The following is a 24322-nucleotide window of genomic DNA, read 5'->3' as shown; positions in this document are numbered from 1 at the left end:
TTATCGTTTGGCCACCGCCTCCAAAAAAGAAAAGAAACTTCAGCTATCATTCCACATTACGTAACATCATCTCTGATGTAAAGACCAAGCAGAAACCATGTGAAGAACAAACACGACCCAAATTTCTCTTCACAATTGAGGGGGAAAACACACACACACACACGCAATAAAAAAATACAGGGAGTTCAAACCTAAGCGAGCGCAGCCAAGTTTATCCTCAAGGGAACAGCTGGTAACGGGCCTGACAGGAGGGTTAACTGCGCTGTGATCAAAATCACTTTACATCTTCTAGAGGGAGGGGGAGGAGGGTTGTTGATCAGAGAACATAAAAAAAAAAAAAAAAAGCAAAATACAGAAGAACATCAGGTCATCCAAGACACGACAGGAAAAGAAAAAAAGACATTGGATCAACAACAGATTTCGTATGACGCACTGGATGAGAGCTAAGAGAATCAGAACTACTATTTTTCCCTCCTCTGTCCAAGTGCAATGAATCATCATAACCGTCACGCTTAAAAGCGCTCCTTTAATTTTACTCCCACAGGCTGATCGAAGCAGCATTAAAGGCCATAGCTGACGTCCTTGAACGCCTCGATTACCGTTTTGTTTTCATTTTGTTTTGCTTTACATATTCTTTACGCAAATAGACAGATTCCAAGTGCAATAATGGAATATAGATTTCAATTACATGACGTCACAAAATGTGTTTAGTAAATAAAAAATGTTTTAAAGTGTACCGATAACGTAGTGTGTGTATTAACACTACACGCCACAGGAAGTTTGATGGGTTTCCCAGTAAAGTCTGCTCAGGGGCTTTGTATATATATAAAAAAACCCTGTCACATCCTCCTTATTGGAGGATGAACGGTGACAAACCTGTGACCTAAAGCTGCTCCAGTTGTTATGGAAAACACTTGCAGGAGGTGATGGGCGGGCAGGTGTTGTGGCTGTTCATGTCACCTCTGTGACCTTACCTAAATAAACCCCTGATGGATGCAGAGGTGCCACCATGACTCCGAAACCTGTCAGTGGGTACAGTGGGAACACTGGGAACAACTCCCCTCCCGAGGAGGCTGAGTGGCGGTGAACATTATAAGCTGGCGGGGGTCAAAGTTGACACAATGACGGGAAAACACAAACCGGGGGAGCTTTACATCACCGCAGTGAGAGGAGCCACACTAGCGGCGCCGTGCGTGTCGGTGGGGAAGAGGAGGCATCACCAGGGGCAACGGTCCGCCTACATCACAGAGCCTCCCAAATCAAAGTGGAGAAACAAGCTCGGAGTCTAAAAGTTAAAACCTCAGCACCTCCAGCAGAGAGCGGCTGCACCCGCCGCCTCGCGGACTTTGCCGGGTCCTTTCCGCCGGGCCCAGGCGAGACGTGAGAGTGGGGCGCAGAGAAACACGTTCCCTCTCTCTCTCTCTCTCCCTCTCTCTCCACCACCCCTCTCAAATGTTCCCCTCTCGCCACCGACGTAACAACATGTCGGCAGAGACGGCCATGTTTTGCTGGTTATGTCGACACGGGGGAGGAGGAAAAGTCGACACGATGTTTCTCCTCTCTGCCCGCCGCCGCCACAGCATATCGGAATCAAACTCCCACACCGGGCTCGAAAATGTCCGCCGAACTTCAGGAGGGGACACGTTGTGCCCCCCCGTACGCAGGTGTAAAACGGCAGAGCCACGCAAAGTTCATGCGGCGAGACAACTTAAAATGTTTACGCGGCGGCGTGTGGACGTCACGAAGCACCGAGAGGGACACAAACAAACAACAACACGCAGCTTCAACTTGGGGGGACTTTTTGGTCCGCGGAGCCGCGGCGAGTCGACAGAAAACCAGGGGAAGAGTTTAGCCGTTTCTTACCTGCCCACCCCCTTCTTGACGCGACGTTCAGGTAGCGCGGTACAATCCAGAAGCGACCGCCGGAGCAGCGAGCACGCCGAACGGGTTCGAGAGTCTCGCGGCGGCCCGATAGCCGACGAGACAACAGGCGACAGGGAAGGGAAAAAATTGGCGATCACAAGGAGGATCTACGCCAAAAGCCACATGATCGCCGACGTCAGAGTACGTATTTGCATGTCGTACCGGAGCGCCGGTGTCCGTCCACAGCGGCTCCATGGCGATACGGCCGGGAAAAGTTTGGCCGCCGGAGGAGAGAAGTGGGACAACTCTGCATCCCGATATCAGGAGGGAACCTGAAGTGTCCACCAAGCATGTCCGCGGCGCTGAAAATGAATGAACTGCGTGTTGTTGCCGTCAAGTTGCCCCTTGATGATGTCCTCTGCTCGGAGCTCATTGAATATTACAGCCAGCGATGGGGCGTTTGCTGCCAGCCAAAGTCCCACCCACCGTCCGCGGCCACGCCCACCAGCCCCATCCCTCAGAAGCAGAGCTGCTGCAGTGCTTCCTCAGCTGGAGGCGGTCTCTTCCAGGATGCAGCAGGGGAAACCCGCATTTCTGCTCTGCCTCTGCTTCATTCAAAGTTAAAAACGCTCTCCCTGCTGAATCTATAGGGGTTAGTGTGAGGTCAGGGGAAGTGACTTGAGGTCACAAGCAGACACGCAACACTGACCTCCTCTGGATTCATGCAAAAACTGCTGACCTGTGCTCAGGCACAGTCCATTTGATGACACGTTTTTTCTTACAACCTGTGTAAGAAAAAACACAGAACCCAAACAGCGAGGTGTAATATTACAGTAAAGTTTGAAACCTGTTATCTTTTTTGCAGTGTAATGAAGGTCTTCATTACTTGGGTGAAAACACATTAAATGTGTGGGTGAAGGATAAAAGAGACAGATGAAGATTTAACTTTTTTTATTGTTTGTGTTTTTGTGCAGTGGCATCTCAGCTGGAACTGATGGTGTCCTGTTAAACTAAAACAAACAAATGGAAGTATTGTTACTGTGGAAATGCATTTAAATGTTTATATGGTTTACCTCTGTCTTGTCCTCTGCAGGGTGTTCAGGCAAAAAAGACTCCCCAGGTGCCCTGAGCACCTTTTAAAGGTTCCAGAAGAGACCAAATACAGATGGAAGAGGGGAAGCAAAGCACTATGCATTTTAGAAGTTTAATGATTGGATTTATATTTATAGGAGGATATTTTTAGAAATGAAATAACTGCTTAAAATGAAGAGTGCTTGTTAATATTACGTTGAAGATTTGGTTTATATGTATTTTGTCCTACATTGTTTCTTGGTGGGTTAGTTAATCGGTGCAGCCAGGGACTATCAAAGCCTCCATGTGGCCACGTTGCAGATTCGTAGGTGTGGTTGCTGCCGGGATCCATGGCTGTTGCAAGCAGGGACGTCTATTTGTTAAATGTCGGAGATTAAACACCTGGTTGTTCTGCACCGTTTCTCTGCCTCAAGACTCCTGTTTAAACCTGCCGCTAAGGGGCATTCTACCTGTTCTCCAGACAGGTCTGCAGTAACAAGGTGTGTCTGAAAGTAGTCTTTAAGAAATGCAAAAAAAATAAAACAAACAAACAAAAAATTGTCTGTCAGGTGAATCAGGTTTAATATAACAATTGGAGCTTGTTAACGCAGGAACACTTGCATGAAGTAACTCAAATGGTGCTTTACCAAAAGCACCAGTTTATTGCACCCTTGCTGTTTTATTTAATTCGAACAGATTTGCTTATTTTCTAGTTGAATGGCACATGGAAAAAGCTTTTTTTTTTCCTGGCCTAATTTTGTCTACATAGACAAGACTTTATTGTCCCCAAAGGGGAAATTCTTTTCCACAAACCAGCCCCCGCACTCCCATCACCAATGACAGCCAACAGCTAGGTGGACAATAACACGCAGCATGAGACAAAACATGACGAACAAGATCCAACGTAAAATAATATCCTTAGCGTGTGCTATTGTTCAGGTTGGCTTTCATCAAAATGACTATGAAAAAACAAGTCAATGGGTGAACTGACCCACATCGGACAGAAGCATGTTTATGCTCAAGAAAGACAAAAGTATCATTTTTTAAATAACCATTGTTCTGAAGAGCAACAATCATTCAGTTTAAAAATCTCTTAATACTGATGCTTTTTAATGAAGATCACGGGAGCCTCAGATGAATATTTACAAATGCAATAAAAGACAGAGGGTGACTTTTATTTGAAAGAATCGTATTTTGTGTCAACAATCCAAATGAGGTCAATTATGGTTACATGCACCGCTAACCCAAAAAGTAATTGTGCCATATCTTTTTTGTGAATTGAACAGAAACAAGGCCTCGTTTCAACTATTAGTTTCAGAAAATGTTCTCCATCAAACATGATTTATGTGTTCTTTGCCCAGATTTTCAATGGAAACTAAATGTTAAAAAGAGGACAGTTTCTTATTTTGTATTATTATTTACTTCTTGCATTTACACGTGGTGAGACAAAACGTATACTCTGATCTGTGAGTTAAATAAAAGGTCACTAGATGGTGCCAAGTGGCTGCATTGATACACACTGCACTGAACTCCACCTATGTTTTCTCAATGGATTTGGATCAACAATCATAAGTATGAATGACAAGTCTAAGGCAACTTAGACTTTTTAATTAACCATCGCAGATATCTTGTTTACGACTTTTACCACAAGCTGACTTCTAAATACAACTGATTCCAGGTCATGTAGGCAATAGGAGGTGAAAAATCAAAAGACTGAATGGGATCAACCTCTTTCATAAAACCATGACAGAGACAGCATCAAATGCTGTTTGAATAACAAAATGTCTTGCTGCTGTCGCTTGCTCCGAGCTGAAACGACAGTGTCAGCATGTGGTCAGATAGAAGCCTGCAGGCTGGACATTTTCCTCTCCACTTTTCTCCTGTTAAGTGACCTATTAAAGCTTGTTTGCAATTTCAAATGTCACTTGGCTGTTAACATTTTTAAAGGCTTTGGATTTCCAGGAAACATTCAACTGGACTCTGTGGGTGAATGTAAGCATTCGTGTGCCTTTTTATTTAATTTACACAGAAAACATGACACCAGCCGAATTTCATTAAGGTTTTGTTCTAAAACTATAAATAATAAGGCATGTGACTTCCTCTTGTGTTTATTCAAATGCACAGTTTTCAGTTCTCAGTACAAGAAAGCAATTACAGCTAAGGCCAGATTTATTCATACCACTGGCAGAAACAGACAAACAGTAACATTTTATTTTAACCGACGAGTTTTAAAGTCTGGGAGTCCCAGTCGCTTCACGGGTGATAATCTATACAGGGACCTACATATGAATCAACCTTAAAACTTTTATGTCATTACCAACAATACATTTTTATAATAGTAGTAGAAACATGTGGAAATGTTGTCAACAGTTACAAGCAGTATTTATTGCTGTAATGCCAGTGAAACACTTTCCCACTTTGATAAGGGTCTAAATAATTTTTAATTATTACAATTTTAACAGCTAAAATTGTAAATAAAAACATATATATGGTAAAAAAAAATTATTGTTTGAAATAATAATTCTCATAGGTCATAAGACCTATGAGAAACAAACTTTTTGACTGAAGGGACATCATTTAAATCTAACTCTGCTGAGTGTATGAATAGCTTTGCATTCAGATTCAGATTCACTCGCTGTAGTGTTGCCCTGTGATAAATGTATGTGATAGCTGTGCTGTACTTGAAAATATGAATAATGAGCATCTGAGGATTTTAATTTTGGTTGCTTGGAAACAACAACGCAAGAGAGTTCACAAAATCACCCATGTTGGTTCTGATGAATGGCTTGGGCTCAGTTAGCTAATTTGTTACCCCATTTAGTAGAAATGCACTGCTCTTTTATTCCTTTTTACTTTCTTTGAAATCTGAAAACACACCATTTTAAATACAATAACTACTGTGAATCAGTTTATTGCTCTGAAAAAAAAAGACTCATCAAACTGGTCAGATCTCTGTTTTACAGTATACTAGTTTTTTTTTTTTATATATATATTTTAATTAAACCCATTTCTATTGACTGACAACCGCAGCCCTGAAAAAAAACATTGCTGTTTATTCAAAGAACAGTTTATATTAGGCAGGCAGAGAATAAAGCAGAAGAGCAGTCTTTTTTAATTCTGAAGAAGTTGCGTGTCACAAACCTGGCCTTGCTAAAAGAAAAAAAAAAAGGTAATTATTAAAAATAAAAAGCTATGAAATGTCTTGTTCACAATTTCCCACAAGCTAAACAAGAGACAGCAAACATGTGCAAGAGCCACTCAGGTCAGATGAAACCAAAATTGAACTTAGATGCTTACCTGCAAAATGCTATGTGTGCCAGAAAGCCAGAAGCCTCCTGAACACAACATCCTATAGTAAAACACAACAGTCGTACCGCGCTGTGATGTTAAACATATAGAGCTGCAATACGTTCACGTAGATTAAAGCATGTTTATTTGTTTGAATTGCCCAGTCAAAGTCCAGATCAAAATCAAATTAAGAATTTCTATTTTGACTGAAAAATTGCTTTTCCCAAACACTTTCTACCCAGAATGTGTGTGCTTGAACTATTTTACAAAGAATAAATGAAAAATATTTCAGTCCTTAAAAGAAGCCCCGAATGCGATAATGACACACTTTTAGCTTATTTGTAATAATAATAATAATAATAATGATAAAAAAAGTTAAATTTTTATTTTAGCATCACAATTATCTGCTTTTCTAATATGTGCAGAAACATGTTAAAAGTCAATGGATGTGGTTGCTTTTGCAGGTCAGCGAGGCTGGTAATATAGCTCAATATTCCTATTAGTAAATCTTTTTACCAGTTCACTTCCTCCTAGATGTGCTCTGTTGCACCAGCTCTTGTAGCTCTGATGAAAGCAATTGCTCATGATGAAATGTGTGTGATTGTCTCTTCTTCTTCTGCATTTGGATCCCTGGTGAGCAGAGCTGGACCCTTTCAGACAGCAGACAGTTGGAACACGATCAACAGACTGTTTTGGTAACATTTCATTGAGAGAGCACTGGGAGCTATCAGTCCTGTTATCGCCGTAGCCTCAGCCTGACTTCTCTTCCCACGTTCAGGTTCAGCCGTGACACAGCTGTCGGTTGGGGCCATGATGGTGCAAACAGAGCGGAGTGGAAACAAGCTTCACAGGAGTAAAAGAACAAGATGACGTTTTAGATAAATAGCTCGTCATGTCACTATTCTTCCATTTGTTCTTGTATAGTAGTTTTCTAAAGTGTCTAAAATGATAGCTAAGGAAACAGCATGAAGAGTTTAATTGTTATATATTATATTTAAAAGTCCTGTTAAGACATCGGTTTTTAGACAGAATCCACTTGGAGACTCTTTACATCACTTTACATCACTTTACATCACTGGAACTGAAGGTTTTGTAATTAGGACAGAAATCTTTAAATGAATTATTTGAAATGAGGCCCAGATTATAATCCAGATTAGTCAATCCGACAGGCTGAAGCTACTGATAAATCCAAGAGGGGCCAGGACTAAATTGATCTACTACTGTAAATCTTTATGTTTTTGTTTGCAATACGTGATTATTTACATGTTCCTCTCATTATGTGTTTCACAAGGGAAGATTAGTGGTACCTCACCTCTTCCTAAATCCATTTTTTTGTGTCAATAATATTTTCCTTCCAGATAATTAACCTTCCACTTCAAATTTCCACTTCTGCTTTGGTCTCGGTCCATCTCGGATTAGTTGTATTCTCTGTCTCAGGGCTCAACTACATAATTTGAAGTTATAAAAACTGAAGATGCTAACACAGATATTCTGTGAAATACCAACTGCATGTTATCGTGATTATTTCTTTATGCCTTTGCCAGCAAATTCCACTGTTATATTATGTTTTTTATGCGTTGCTTTGAAAGTAAAGGAGAATCCCAACCCCATCAAACTCCTTTGTACAATACTCTAGAAAGTATTGAACAAAAACCTATATGTCCTAATGTACACAAGCATCCACTCAATTTGATAAATTCCTGAAATTCAGCAAGTCATGATTGTAAAAAAAACAAAAAAAAACAAAGAAACATTTCAGTGTTCCTTCTTATTAGCCTCTCATCTTTCTTTGATTAAAAACGTGCGTAATTCCTTTGTTTTGCAGGACAAAACCAGCATTCTTTTGAACTGAGAAAGGCAACAACACAATACACAAAGCTTGGCATCGTCATGATTTCCCAATGCTCACAGAAAGAGTGGAAGAGCGAGCGTTTTGTTTTACGAGCAAATCCTTTGCTCATTTCCATTTCTGTGAAACACTTATCCTTTGCGGTTCAGGGTACTGTCACTTCGTGAGAACCATGATATGAGAATATTCATCGCAGCGATATTAACCGGGAGGAGGTATGAAACTGCTTCCACTCCGTGTTTCAGATTGTGTGTCTTTAGTCTGTAGTGGCCCCAGACCGGCTGCACGTGTGTGTGTGTGTTTTGTGTGTTTGCATGCACGCATGTGCACGTCGGTGGGTGCCACCTTCCTGCGCTACAGTAAAGGTTCTCAGAGTCTGACAGAGCTGCCACTGTAATGATCAAACAAACACATGGTTGCAATTAGCCCATATGGCTTCCAGTGTCTAAGTGAGGAGAGGGGAGGGGACGAAAAATGGAAAGCAGAGATAGGAGAGGCAAAATAAGTGAAATTACAGTAATGCATCCAAGAGAGAGTGAGAAAGAGGAGAACAAAGGGATGGGAAGGAGATTGAGAAGTAGAGATGAAGTGGCTGGAGTTGGAGAGAAGATAACAAAAAGCAAAAGAGTAGAAGGGCGGGGAAGGCAAGGGGAAGTTGCAATGAGAAATAGGTGGCTGCAGCCAAATTTTCATTCAGATTCACTTTTGAGAAGAGGCTAATTAAAACGTAGAGAATTTGCTGATCTAAGTCGGCTTGGTTTGAGTTGACCACAGAGGGGGTCGAGAGCAAGACCGTTTGAACAGAAGAACCACGCTCTCGTGAGCTTTGTTGCACCATTCATTTCGACTTAATCTCTTCCATAGAGACATAATCTGTTCCAGGGGTCTGAATGCAGTTGGAAGACAGGGGTCAATGACGCAAATCCATCTTCTGAATAAACCATAACTTTGCAACTTTTGGGAAAAGACCGCACATGGAAGAAGTTTGTCCTCAGGGCTTTCTGGCAGAACGCCTCTTTGTTTCTTGTTTTTTTTAAATTTGTTTTTTAACAATTGTGAAGTTGTGGAATGGTCTGGATCTTTTCTAAATCACCATCACCCTACACAGTTCACAAGCCCATTACTGTCATTTGGCAATAATGGTAAAGAAACACCATCCTAAACTGCAAGTTAAAAATAAGTCAACAGTAACTGGACAATATAATCTCATTTATATAAGAGCAAAAATTGTTTTCTTTGTTACTCTCTATACGGCATAATTGTTCATGCAATATCCTTTTCTAAATTGTTATTTTCTAACCGAATTTCATGTTTTACTTTTGTTATTCAGTTTTGACTGTATGGAGCAGAGAAAGCCAGCACTGCTGCCCAGTCCCTCCAGTTGTTTGCAATTCTGAGATAAAGGAAATTTATGCCAAATCAACAGATCCTCGCACTGTTGCGAGCTATTGCTTAATTATGGGTTTATTGCAAATTTTCCACACAAATAGTTAAAAACGTTGCTAACCCCCTGGAGGTATATCTGACTTCTATTGCACAGCTCCCTCATCCTTCCTAGAAGCCAAGTTACAGTCACTGATTGACATACCGACTAACAACAACAAAAAAATCACATTAGCTGTTATGTATAAGTGCAAATATAGGCAAATTTATTTAGAATATTTAAAGCAGCACCACAAAATCAGCATAAAAGAAAATAAATCACCATAAAATCCTAGTTTAACTGCTTGGTCTAAGTGAATAAAGGCAAATTTGGCTGCTAGACATTATCATCAGTCATGTTGTGGGAACTAAATGAGTTCTACCTGTTATTCCTTTCAAGGTATAATCAAGATTATCTTCTGTTTTTATATTTTGCTGCTCTTTTGGCCTTTATTTGCATTAGTTAGACAGGAAATGTCTGACTAATAAAATAATTCTGGTCTTCACGGTACCCTAAATAAATTACCCTAATGGTTGCCATAAACTTTTTGCGCTTAAGATTAATGTTCCATATTGTGGTGAATGTATTGCAGCAATAAAAAAACAATCAAAAAAACAAAGACAAAACAAAACAAAAAAACTGGTCATGACTAGCAAGAATCTGTATCAAGATAAATTATAATGCAGCAGTTTTACTTTTCAGCGTGCCACTGATGCTTTCACTTACTTCGGTTTTAGTGTGTATACACTGGGTTTACACATGCATGATGCCATTGGGTTGTTGGTCTGTAATCAGAGTATACAAGGACAACTTTATGTTCTCCGCTGCAATGTACTCGCGGTTTATGGGGGATGTTTCCCCCTTTGATTTTGTTGTGTATAGGATTTCAGAGAGAGTCCCTCGGTGATCTGGCCAGAACCCAACATACATCCTGCAGTAAAAGTTCGACAGCTATAAACAGAGCCATGCTAGTATTTAGTAAATATGGAGCTCAATAGTTCTTTGAAGTTTTATTGCAGGCCTTAAGAATCGGGGTATAATCTCCCGAAGAGCAGTACATCATCACAGCATTTATCTTGGTAGTTTCTGACTCTTTTTATACACAGTTCTCATTGAGTCATTTAACCGTTTCCTGCTTTCGCAATTCTCCTTTGTTATTATCATACCTCCACATTTTTCAGTAACTCTGTGTATTTTCTTGTCTTTTTTTTTTGTTATGATGATATTCTGCAATAAAACATCACAAAAAAAAATACTAAAAGCAACCTTTCAATTCACTGTTTAAGCCTTGAATTATTTTTTCTTTTTAGAAATCCTCCATTATGGCAAAAAAACAAAAACAAAACAAACACACGCACATATATATATATATATATATATATATATATTATATATATATATATATTATATATATATATATATATATATATATATATATATATATATGTAAACCAATGAAAATATGAGATCTGTCACTCCCTCAGCATATTCACTCTCGCAGCATTGTCCTTTCTTTGTCGTCACATTTCCTTTTCATCTATCCCACAGCATCAATTGTGGTAACTTCTGCAACAAAGAAATGACATCTCAGTCTTTAATTAGTAAGCAAACACCACACAATAATAGACCTTGCGAGATGAAAAGATGAAAATGGTCAAATGTTTTTGAAATCTTTCCACATCTTGTTCCCCTCATCCCCTTCTCCTTCTCTTTGACTCTTTGTCAGAACCCAAACATGAGCCTTCCAGCTGAGCGTCTTGCGTGTCAAGGAGGAGAACTAATGGGGCTAAAGTGGCTTAATGAGCCTGTGGGCTAACGGTGTCCATTTAGGGCAGAGAGAACCAAACCCAGCAAACGGGTGAATGGAGGCACTGCTGCGACCACAGCCTGAGCCGGTCAATTTGAATTGGGCTCAGTGCGGAAGCAGGATGAATTCCAGCTACACTGATTCAGATTTGATGATTTAATTGAATGTGTGACCAATGGTCGAAGAAGCTAGGTTAAACAGCTCGTTTGAAGCGTGGACAGGAAAGGGACTGAGCAGACTTGTGGTCACTGAGGGGGAAAATTGTTTGAACCCTGTGAACACTGTTTGATCTCCAGTATGGGATCTGGAGTGTTACCTGGTCTCATGCTGTTTCTCTTTGGTGTTTTGTGGAAAGTTCAGCTTCTGGCTGGTTTTTAAAAAGGTGGCAAAGTTTTGAAGGGATGCACATGCAGCACTGTATTTTTTTGCAAGTGCAAAGCTAATTGTTTCAGAGCATATTAAAGACACACAGACCGTTGTCCATAATAAGTGATGTCTTGCTCTGACTTCACAATGCTTCCAACATGAACGGTTATTAAAGTCCTGCATTAAAACTATATGCACAAATGCTTTTAGGAAGCTTGGTAATTCATTATTTTGTTGACGTGTCATGTACACGTCAACAAAATACCTTCACTTTTGAGATTATATTGTTTCATGCATCACCAGCTAGTCTGTGAAAGTAAAGTAATGGACTGCATGGCTAAGCTACCCTCAGTGTTTCGTATCCTAGCACCTTTAGTTAGGAAACTCGTTTCTTTATCTGGTACATTATGCTAGTGCCAGGTTGGACCTCCTTCTGCCTTTATACCTGCCTTAATTCTTCACATAAAACATTTCAGGATTCTTCAAACAGAGCTGAATGATGAAGGAGTGTGGCAAGTTGATTTCCTTCAGTGGTTCAGCAGCAGCCTGACCCACTGAATTCAGGGTTTATCCATACTGTTATGTTGACCACTCTAAATTCTGACCTTACCAGCTGAAGGTTTTAGCTAAAATCAAGACATCTTTTTATTTTCCAAACTGTGGGTGTGTGTCAGAAAGCTTTAGCCTCAGTTTCCTTTTCTCAACTTACACTAGTGGCACCCAACGTGGACCTAAGACCTGTACGTTCTCAGTTAATATGAAAAAATTTGGTTGTTTCCTCAAGCTGGCAGGAAAAAGAAGAAAGGTCCTTCTGGTGGTCTTCCTGTTCATATTTCCCAAGACGTAATGCGTAGACTTACTAAGAAGACCTCCAGGTCCCTCAAGCTTTGGTCTGAAGTCTTTGGCATTCAGAGGTAGAGTCCACATTTGTTCTAAAAAAATATTTACTACTTTGCGTAATATTGTAACATTAGCTTTTGATCTAAAACTTGGCCAATGTTTATTTGCCATTCATATTTTCCTTTGGAGGGTAATGTCCCATTCAGCTTGGGGAGATTAAATATCGAGGTACAATGCTACTTAACCTGCTATTGGCCAGCTTTTGCAAAGCCGTCATTTATTTTCCTTGGCAGTCATTGGTTGTGCCTTAAGAGCGGAGCTGCAGCAGATTTCAGCTGTTAATGTGTTTCAAAATATACTTGGTGTTTGTATTTTTGGAATAAGCATTCATTGGTGTTTTCATAGGGGATCTTGAGTATTAATGGAGTTGCATCATGTTCTAGATATTGCCAATATGTTATGCAGTAATTATTTTTATTACTGAAGTGCAAGATTTTTGTGTTACATAGGGAATTATTGAGAGTGAAGCAAAGTTTGTATGAACTAAATCAGATTTAAATAATCTCAACCAGTTAAAAATTTTAAAAAAGTCACGATTATTCTGTATTTATAATTTACAAATTTAGCTAAAGGATATTTTAACAGTGCATTCTTCCAATAGCTACTTTTTCTAGACAAAGACAAATTGGGAATCCTTAGGCTGCCCGTTAAATTAAATAAAACTAAAAGCAAATACTACTGAATTAAACTCAGTAAAAGTTAGCTTTCCAGAATACATGTCAAACTCAGGTCTCTTGTGACTTTTCCGCTCTTCCCTGGAGGACTTTGCTGCCTTTTCCTAAACAAACTCATGCAGGCTGGAGCTTTGTTAAAGAGGCTCTGATTGACTTCCTGAGAATGAGGAGAGTTTGCCAAAACCAAATTTTATCGTCTACCGTGCGGAAATCATAAATCTTTCTGTAACTGCGGTGGCTCCATTATGTTTTACTGTCACTCATGTGAGCTTGCATTTGTTTTTTGACAGGAAGCCAAAGCCGGACGTTGACTTTTGTCCACTTCATGTCGTCCCGGAGGACAAACCAGGGACTTTTTGAGATTCAAATTTTTGTCAGGTTTAAGTCTTGAGTTTGAGGTGAGTCATTACAGCTAGACCCGAGGTAGGAGTCAGTGATTCAGACATGGCGATAAAGGTAAGTGTAATGGACTGGGGAATGTACACTGTGTCTGCGTGTGGGTTAGAAAAAAAATGTACTTCAGAGAGATTCTGGTTTCCTTTCCCCTGCTCTATAAAAGTTGCGAGACCATTTGTTAACTGTCAGTCGGTTAGCCTCCATTCCCACTCTAACCCCAATATAAAAACCATTGAAATCTACACCAGCTTTTGAGGAAGTGAACTTCCCCGATGTACCCTCACCATCTGGAGCCTGGAGCATTTTATCCCACAAGGTGATTTCTTTGATCCTAAGTGCTTCCTTAGCAAAGAGCAAATGTCCCACTCTTCTTGCAGAGATTGCAATGCTAAACCAGAGGCAGAGCATTGCAGTGCAGCGTGAGTCACATCCTCGTTTGGTATTTAAAATACATTTTTTGAATGTGTCTGGTGTCCAAGCATTCAGATTACTAAGAAAACATATTTCAGAGAAAGCCAAAAATGTCTCTAGACAGCCAAATGACCCAAGAATGCAGTAGTAGTGGCTTTAGGCAAGTGGTTTATAGTTTATTATGGCTGTTAGAGGCTTGTGCATTGCAGGCTCTGCTTTCCCTTTGCTGACTCTTTGAAACCTTACTGTGCTTGAAGAGGTGTTGATGATACACCTCAGGAAATTGGAATATTTGTACCAATGAGGCTGGTTTGTCTGATTAAACGTAGCATTTTAAAATCAAAACTTTTAAGCATAACTTAAAGCCCACATTCCTACATCAAAAATATATTTTGCTGGTCTGATGCAACATTCTGTATTAACAAAATGTCTTTTAATTTGATTCAAAGTTAGGTGTTATGCAAAACTTTTACACTTTTACAGTTTTTACAGTTTTATGTCATGTTTTAATGCCTTTTATTTTTTAACATGAACATACCCAGACTGTTCTTTCGACTTATTTATGCGTGTTCGATGAATCTTCTGTCATTTGAAGGTGCCTTCATGTCTGCTTTGTCGACTTCCTGCCTATGTACATCTACCTTCCTATTCAGCTTCTCTGTCCCGACTAAAGACAAATGTTCACACAGCATGACGCTGCCACCATCATGTTTCATCATAGGCATGGCGTCTGTTCAGTGTTACTTTTTCTTAATGTTAAGTGACATTTTTATTACAAACTGCAGATCATTTGTGGCTCAAATAATCATTTTGAATACATTCTGAACAGACCTCAGTCCTTAAACCGCATCTCTGATCATCCTAAGGTAAAAATTTACTGACACGTTTGTAACAAATGTTTTTAAAGCTTTTAAAATTTTGACCTGGCGCCTGAACACATTCCGCCTGATCAAGTAAGTTGAGATAATCTAATACAGACAGGAAGGCACACATTGTGGAAATATTCAGATTCAGACAGCCAAAGCACGTTTACAGGTGCTATGGATGAATTGTGACATTTATTACATAAGTTTCAATAAAAATGTGTCCTCGGCCACCACAAAGAACTTTTGTTTGACCCCTCATCTTTTAATGGGCCTTGGCTCAGAAATTCGGAATTTATTTGCGCATATCTCTGGTTTTCACAAATGAGCCGTACTTATTCATTTCCAAAAAATCCCACATTTAATCATTTCAGACAGAAACACTGATTCCATGGAGAGGCCTGACATTTTTGACTGAGTGCTCGACTGATACGGAGCAAAACAAATAAAAAGATGGTCAAATAGTTGATAGAAAGTTAAGTGAATCCATCCTAAAGTAAATCAGTAAACCAAAGTAACTTGAGAACTATTTCAGAGCTTAAAAATATGTTTTTTTTTTAATTTTTTTAACAGAATTCTGATGTTATTCGTTTTGGCATCGATGGCCAACAAAATGCAGAAATGCATCCCTTCAACAATGCAATTACTGTTTGTAATCCAAAAGTTGAATAACTAATGCATTACTGCATTAAGCCATAGTACAGAACATAGTCAGTAATAATTCTGTTAATCTATTTTTCTGTCTTTTGCACACTACTTTGACCTAAAGTAGTGTTTGAATGAGTTTGAATGAGTTACAGATGTTCAGTTCTGCAGAGTTTTTATTTCTCATATTGTGTTAGAGAGCATGCAGATAGGAACAGCGGGTGTAGCAGGTTTGAAATGAATGCAATACGCTGGACCCAAGGAGTGACTTTGCTTTGACCAGAGACGCCGCGAGGAGTTTGCAGTAAATCTTAAACCGAGTCCCATTTGTTTGTCGTTCTGGTCAGCTCTGTGTCGCCTTGATGTGTAGGCACACCAGCAGGGATTTAATTGCAGTCTGAAGATATGAAGTGCTGAGGTCTATTAAGCAACACTCCATCTGCATAACTTCTCTGAACTCTCTATGGCTCTCATAACAAAAAGAGACATTTTCCCTTGACAACAACTTTTTCATAAGCTCTTATCTTCTCGCGTTCAGTCCTCTTTGATGTTATGTCTGTGACAGCCTTTGTTTAAACCAATGACTGCAGGACAAAGTGATACAGCAGACAGAAAGGGTGGGATGCTCATCCCAAATGTGTGGTGTTGAAGCTTATAATGAACATTGGGGTGGTCTGGTGGTGTGGAAACTGTAAATGACTCATCCCCAGGCGAACCTTGGCCAATCAGAGTGAGGGGAAACACCAGTGACCAGGAAGAGAAAGCTGAATTTAATTAATGATTCATAAAGGTGCACGTGTAGGTTCGCTGTGATGTCACCGCGATGCGAGCGGTCATGGCACAGCAGTAAGAACAACTAGTTAATGGACATCACAAAGTCAGGTGGGGTGACAAAAACACATGCTCATCTGCTCATGGTGAAAGAAATATCAACTGAGACAATTACGTCATTAAAGATCCAAACCTTTCAAAACCATATGGGATGAAATATAATTTGTAACATGAGGTTCTTCAGTTGTTTTGCGTCACAAAAAATTCTTTACTTATGTTAAAATGATAAGGATATTTGAAGACCCTAACCCTAATCCTTTTTTATATATATGTACTTGTATGCATATATATGTGTCTTTGTACTGTCAAAAATTGACAAAGTTGTTAAAGATGAAAATTATGCCAATCAGCATAATTAATTTTTATGCTGATTAGAGTAGTTACTGTAAGAAGAGTTTCATATGTTCTGAGTGTTTCCTGCATGTCGATTGTTGTAGCAGCACCATTTCCATCTTCTGTTTTCTATGTTTACCATCCTTCCCTTTAATCAAGCCCACAATACCAATGTGACAATGGGCTTAAGGTTAATAAAAAGTAAAATAAATAAATAAATAAATAAATAAATAAATAAAGTTATAAATCTATATGATAGTGAGACTGGAGTTTAGATGTAATCTAAATGAAGATGCATAAAACAATTATTCACTTCAGGTGAGATATTAATTGCTTATGACATTTAAATTGATCATCCTAAACTACCCCTTTAAAATGAATCATCAACGGGGCAACTATAGATCCAGCATTCATTCCGGTTTGGGCTCATTACACCCATTCAGTAATTTACAAAACCCCAAATCCCATGTGCTTCAGTGGACTTTCTGAGTAACTATAGGTGCTTTGTTCAGTGTATACGTCTGAAAACACATGGGGAACTACCTTGGAGGTGGCATATTATAGACAGGGGCAGTGGGAGGCTAGGTACACACACACACGCACGCACGCACCTAAGCACACACACACATACATAGAGTCCAAACAGAAAGGTTACAGGAGGTAATTGTGTCAGCAGTGTTTGGTGTTAGGAAGCTGGGTGAAGAGGGGAGCGGTGAAGGGAGAACAGAGGAGGAGGGGAAGGAGGGAGGTAGATAAAGAGGAAGCCAGAGCCGGAGGGGGTTGCATGCTAATTGGAGCCATATGGGCAACAGATGAACTAAAGTGGTGTGCAGTGTCGACTCGACACACTCTCGATCTCCCCCTCTATTACTCTGTCCTTTGAAATGTCTTTCTGCAAAATTAATTTGTTCTTTTCATTACCAGCCTTGGTGAAAATTACACATTGCAGCCTGCGAGGACATTCAAACGGACAAACTCATTCAAATGAACCGCAAATAAAAGCTCAGTGGGTTTGTGGCCAGGTAATAAGTACAAGTGGCCGAGCATGGTTTTAAACCCATTTTTGTTTCCCAGTGGTTCAATAATTCTATAGCTACACAATGATCCACTAATTTGCATGTGGCTGTTTTTTTTTTTTTTTTTTAAAGTCAAGACGGAAATTAGGTTTACTGGGGAACTGTTAGGTTTGTTCGCCTCACTTGCAGGGTTATTGCTCAGTATTACCACCCATGCTCATGCATACCTACAATGCAACCTCCATCAAACCCAGTCAACTGTTGGAAATGCAGTCTAATGGCTCTGGGTAGTGCTTCACACAGACACGGTGCACATTGCGCGCGTGCGTGTGTGTGTGTACCTAGCCTCCCACTGTCCCTATAATGTGCAATTTACACAGGAGGAAATGAATCTATTACTAAAATGCCTGGAAGAATTCTGCATACGGATTTTAGCCACAACTTACTGTCGCTTTTACTTCCCATTGCTGCCAATCACATAAGAAAAACACCTGCCAGGTAGAAAATAACTTAACAAGTCCATGAATTTAAGACTCGTCTCATTCTAATTTGCATTTTGTGGCCTCCGGGAGCAAAACCACCAAATGGTTATTTTGTTTTATGAGTAATAATGTGTGTAGACTTGCTAAGTGTGAAAGTAACCTGAGCTGACTTGATTTTGCTCACAGTTCATTTTAATTTCCATTATCTGCTCCTTTTATTTGTTGATGATTCTTTTTATTGCGTTGTTTCCCTCTTTTCATTCTTGTGTGACTTTTATGGAGCAAGAACATTTCAAAGGTCTGTGGTTGTTTTAAGCTGTCAGTGTATTTGGGAAAGATTACCACCACAATAATGTCTGTCTGAAATTAATAATGTATGGTACACGAGTTACTAAGAGGCGTGCATATCGGATTATTTCCTCTGGATGCTGCATTTGATATTTAATTTAGTCAAAAAATTAATTACTGGTTGTGCTATCTGCTTCTACATAATGGTAGTCTTGCAGAATGGAAGAATACTGGAGTACCTGGCTCACATGCCAAACCCCAGGTGAAATTTGAACCAGCAAGTCTCCTAAGCTGCAGAAAACAGTTTTAACAATAATGTCACCATGGAGCCTGGTTCTAAAATACATTTATATATATGAATATATTTAAAAAATATAATCTTAATATAGGTAAAATTAAGTGAATTATTGAGGAATAATTTGTGACTTTCCAATCAGGATATTTTTCCAATACCAATCTGATGTGGTGTCAAACTCCAGTCCTCGAGGGCCGCTGTCCTGCAGGTTTTCCATGTGCCACAAGTACAAAACACAGGAATGAAATGGCTTAATTACCTCCTCCTTGTGTTGATCGGTTCTCCAGAGCCTTGCTAATGACCTAATTATTCTATTCAGGTGGTGCAGCAGAGGCTCATCTAAAGGTTGCAGGAGTGATAAGGTTGTACAGGGTGAAAAAATACTTTGATGAGCAAAATAATGTACACAGCCCACAATAAAGCTTTGGCAGTCCAGCAAATCAAAATAAGCAATTACCTTTAAAAAGCTGTGAAAAATCTATACACATGGAATTATGATAAGCTTCATCAGGGATTCCTGTCATTTGAAAAATACTTCATTAGAAAACCTCTTGTTACCTGAGATTATATTTTTATTTCTCCTTCTGTGGCTCCTCTTTTTGCAATCAACAGTCGAAAATCTTAAGAAAACATGTAAATAAGGGTAAAAATAATTTCCTGCAATGCACGTAATTTTTTTTTAGTTCTAAATCCTTTATACTTCACACAGAAAATTGTATACATTAAAGATGAATTTAGAAAATTGGACACAAATCCGTTTGGTCCGCAATACCGCAATGAAATTTTAGCTGGAAAACAAGAAACTTTTCTCTATGCTGGTTATTGCGTGACATGAACACTACAGGCACATGCGGTTTTAAATGTCTGTACATCTGCTAGCATAGATTTGTGATAAATAGTCCTGCAAATGAATTCATTGGTACAAACCCTTGACTCTAATAAGAATGTGACTAATTGTGTTGATCCAATTAGGGCCCGGCTTGCAGTGTCAGAGCCAATCAGGATGCAGAGCACCACGGGATCATTTGTGAAAAAGCAAAGGCCAAACAATAATTAGCCTGTTAACATTTAAATCCATCAGTCTGTGTTTGACGAGGAAACATGGAGAGCAGAGCAGCCACACAAGCATGAGAAGTGCTTCCTCTGTCTCGAACACAGACACCTTCACCTGCTGTGTGATTTCTGAGAAACACGCATAATCCACCCATTAACGCTTGACTTTGCAGTCGGGGTAAGCCACGGAGGGCAGTCTCCAATATCGAACAAAACAGTCACACAAAATATCACTCTGAGTCTCAATGAAAAGTGTCAAAATTATGAGCAAAGAATCATTTTGCTCATAGGGGGTGTTAGCAAACATTAAAGTATTTGCTGATCCAGCAGTGTGAACCGCTGACATCCAGCAAACTGAAGCTGCTGTCACGCCGATTCTTGTTTTGCCATTCTTGTTGGTGTGTCTCGGAAAGTATTTGACCTGTGTCTAAGCACAGAGACATAAATCACATTTTTGTCAGACATCTATGAAGTATGACGCATTTCTTTTTATGCATCTCGCTTGTACGAGGATGACTGCGACATTTCTGCCTTATCTTTTGTTTTTAAATCTATTGATTCCTTGACCATCTTAGGCTAAAAGTTTAATGCTCCATACATTCTCTGTGTTGATCTAATGCTGTATGCTAGTGTTAAATGCGCAGAAAGTAGGGACTAGTGTGACAAAAATACAATATTTGTTAAATTTACGACAAAGTGTCAGATGGTGCTTGTATCAAAAGCATCTCTATAACTATTTATGTGTGAAATTTCACAGTAAATTATTTACAATTAAACTACTACAACAGATGCTTCATAAAGGGAAGCAGTAAAACATATTTTTCCTTCCAAACGTTGCTCCTGCATCAGTAAAGCGGCAGCTAGAGCCCATTAAATTAATCACTTAAAACAATTCTTACAAGTAGTCATCACTTTACAACACAAACATTACTAAAACAGCTCAGTGTTCACTCACTGCCTTGGCTTGGAAGTGAATTTATTGCCCGACCGGCCTGCAGTAACCAGCTCATTCATTGCCGTGTTGTTCCCACATAGGTAAACTCTGCGTGAAATATTTCTAATCTCCAACGCTGCTGCTTGTCTTCTCAGGTGGGGGAAGTCTCCGCTCACACGTTTCTTTTGTGTTTATTTGTGTGTGGGAGTGTGTGTGGTCCTGCCTCTCCGTCTCACTGTGGCACTTCCAGGATACAGAGGTCATCAGCGGCCAGACCAAGACAAATGATCTATAGGCTGGTTATTTACATTGATGGCTCTGTGAATGACAGTGTAAATATTTTTCTTTTCTTTTTCTCGATTGAAGTGATAATTTTAGATTGGATTTATATACTGCTGAAGGTGATACTATTTAGGAGACAAAAAAAAGGGTAAATAATCGTAAAATAAAATAGATTTTTTTCTTCTATTAAAACATGTTTTCTTAAATATCTAATGTAAAACAGAAAAATAAATACAAACTGCTAGCATTTTTCACAGCGTCATGTAAAATAACTGAGGCTGGAGTTCAAACAAAACTCAGTGATTAATAGACTTGATAGAAAAAGCCTGGTAAAGCCGATGTAAATGGATACATGTGCAACAAATGGACAAGCTTCTTGGCGGTATCCAAGCTTTGTTGCTCTCTGTTTATGTTGATTCCCAAACGTGTGTGTGCGCAGTGGAACAGTGATCACCATTAAGAAGATCTGGACGGACGCCTAGTCTGCAGCTGTGTGTGTGTGTGTGTGTGAGAGACAGAGAGAGAAAAGGCCAAATAATGGGAGGGGTTATATAAGGGATTACAGACAAAGTATTGGGACAGTGAGGAAACATTTGGCTTCCTAGCAACGTTTGGGTTAACAGCTCTATTACTTTGCTATAATCAGGGCACTGCTGTTCTGCGAGAAAATGTGACCAAGATGATTGTGCAATATTATGTGTAGTTTGAAGAGCCACTGCTTTTTCTTCACAACTTGTGACTCGGTTTCAAATAGCCTACAGCTGAGGCGTAAACATCTCTAACGTACGCTCAAAGGAATAAGTTTTGTGTTTTGCATGTGAAGAACAAGTTATGTGTTGCTGTGGATTTGCATAATCAGTCACATTCAGCACTACTGAAAAGTCTGAAATGGATATTGACATATCATATGTCACACCTAACATATCTGCTAATGAGTTCGACTTTGCTCTAGTTTTATACTCTGCTCTATGTTGGAGGAGATCTCCAGTTCAGTTCTCAGACCTCGTCGTGTTGAGCTCTCTATGTTCTCCTCAAACATGAAACAATGTTTTCTTTTAATAGTTCTTTCCCACAGCACCAAAACACGCATGCTGAGTCAGTTGCAGATTTTTCATTTGACAATAGAAATGCATTTTTGCTGTGTGATTGCATTGTTGTTAGCTTTCCCCCCCCCTTTCTTTCCTTTTCTTTTCTTTTTGTCAGATCTGTAAAGAACATGCTGCCGTTGAAGATATAAACTGTGTGTCAGACAAAAAAACAGAATAAATAAACATTTTAAATTCTTTCTTCTGTAAAACCAAAGATTCCAGTTTCTTGACTGTCTTTTGAAAAACGAGGTCCTTTTCTCAGAGAGCCAAACCCAAACGACCTCAGCAAGTTATGACAGCAAGGTGATTTCAGGCCAAGAACAGGATTATTGAAAAATTACTGCTGTTTGCATATAAAACATAATCCTTAATCACCTTCGTTGCACAGACGCCCAACAATGAAAGCACACCTACACATTTTGCAGTAATTCATCGTTCCACTTCAAAAACATTTGCTTGTTTGTTATTCATTTTTTGGCAATTACAACTTTTATATCATAAGTGAAAATGTTAGTGTGCGTCAGCAATATCTTAAGCAAAATTTTCATGTTCATATTTTGTTTTGGAACATAAAATGTCCTGGCTCTCTGCTGAACTGTAACTGCTTCCATCAGCCAAGTATTTTGTCACTTCATGGAACGGAGACAAAAAAATGTCTCATTTTATTCTTTTATTGAAGTCACACTCTGTCAACTGGTAGTTTAATCAAATTTGCATTAATGGTGGTCGTCCTGAGGAGTCTGTTTTTGGTTAGCGATATCAAAATCTGTTTTGTAATTTTACATGTTTTAATACAGTAAAACACAGTAAGTCTTTTACTGTATTTACTATGCAGGACCTATGTGAGTTCCCAGCAGAAAATTGCAATTTTGTTCTTCTTCATGGTGTGGTTTGGGCCCATAGTGCGCATGTGTGTTGATCACTTTACTTCACCTTCTACTTCTGAGGATTTTTTATGCGATGGCAAGTCCCACAATATTAACACAACAGCTAACAATCACCGCGCACAGATAGGGTAGAACGGACCGACATAAACAGTTTAGGAAGTGTACTCTTTCTGCTGGCAGATCTTCTGAGTGTGAATTTAAACCATGAGGAATTGTTTGGCTGCGATTGCCCAAGGGTGATGAATTTGTGCAATCACACACAAGGCCCCTCAGCCGCCTGGCCCTCATGACGACAAATGCGCAGACCCAAAGTGTCTCTATACTGTTTCATTGCCTGTGGGCTGAGAAGACTGTAATCACATTGTATATACAACCCACTCAGAGAGCCGGCGCAGTGCAGAAGTGTGAGGTAAAGGAGAGAGTGAGAGCAACAGGCAAAAACAATGAGAGCAAAAACAGACACAATGATTTTTATAACAAATGTCAACACTTTAGTAACTGTGTCCCTTATGCTAGTAGGGTTAAAGTGTTTTTAGACTATTTACTTCACAGGAGTTTTTATTTTTACTATCTTACTGGGACTACTTGTGTTGTTCCTGCTGGGTGTTTGTTATTAGGTGCTATGTAAATGAAGTTGACACTGACATTAACGAATCAATGTTCTCATAAACTGCTGCAGCACTTTGAGACTTGAAATGTTTCGAGGTTAAAGAAATGTGCTTCTGTGCTGCTTTACACGCTTTTGGTTGCCGTTTGCAAAGCAGCCAATCCAAGAAGAGACATTAATTTTCCTTGGGACTGATTGGCTGGAGCCCCAAGATCAGAGATAAGGAAGATGGTAGAGATTAGCTTATGTGGTACTGCTCAGACGGTTTCCAACATTATTGCATATTAAGCTATATTTGGAGTTTGAACTATTAACAAAATGCAGTGATTTAATTTCCTGAGGGAGTCTTCCCAAGGGATCAATAAAGTCTAAGTCTAAGTCTAAGTCTGTCTAAGTCTTTAAGGTGTCTAAAGTATGTGCTAAAGATTTTCGCTATTTGCAAGTGGTTGTGGTCCTTTACCCTCTCCGGAAGCAAGCGATCACAATAAATTTGATTAAATATTAAGATGATCACATGATTATTAATCAATTCAGAATCCTCCATGTCTGTGATGTTTTGAAAATTCGATTTCATCTCCAATCCTTATTGTGCGAATGCAACGTGACATCTGGGAAAAATGTGGAAACACTGAGTGACCCATTAATTGGCGTCGTGCCAGCTTTGATTTCC

General features: G+C 39.4%; 1 protein-coding gene across 2 annotated transcripts in view; it reads right to left on the bottom strand.

Annotated features, from left to right (window-relative positions):
* The window catches only part of LOC129367479 (zinc fingers and homeoboxes protein 2-like), a 28732-nt gene extending 26566 nt beyond the window's left edge, over positions 1 to 2166 (bottom strand). Inside the window, exon 1 of one of the 2 annotated variants that reach the window (XM_055041921.1) lies at positions 2086 to 2166. The gene's annotated coding sequence lies outside the window, so the exon portion shown is untranslated. Of the gene's footprint in view, positions 1 to 1863; positions 1978 to 2085 lie in introns of those variants that run through there. The other variant, XM_055041920.1, reaches the window with a different exon arrangement.
* Positions 2167 to 24322: the final 22156 nt, after the last annotated feature.

This window comes from Poeciliopsis prolifica, unplaced genomic scaffold (genome assembly GCF_027474105.1).
Source record: "Poeciliopsis prolifica strain line A6 unplaced genomic scaffold, Auburn_PproV2 SCAFFOLD017, whole genome shotgun sequence".
Lineage (NCBI taxonomy): Eukaryota > Metazoa > Chordata > Actinopteri > Cyprinodontiformes > Poeciliidae > Poeciliopsis > Poeciliopsis prolifica.
Note: the sequence above shows the minus strand (reverse complement) of the source record. Positions and strands in the feature narration are given on the sequence as shown.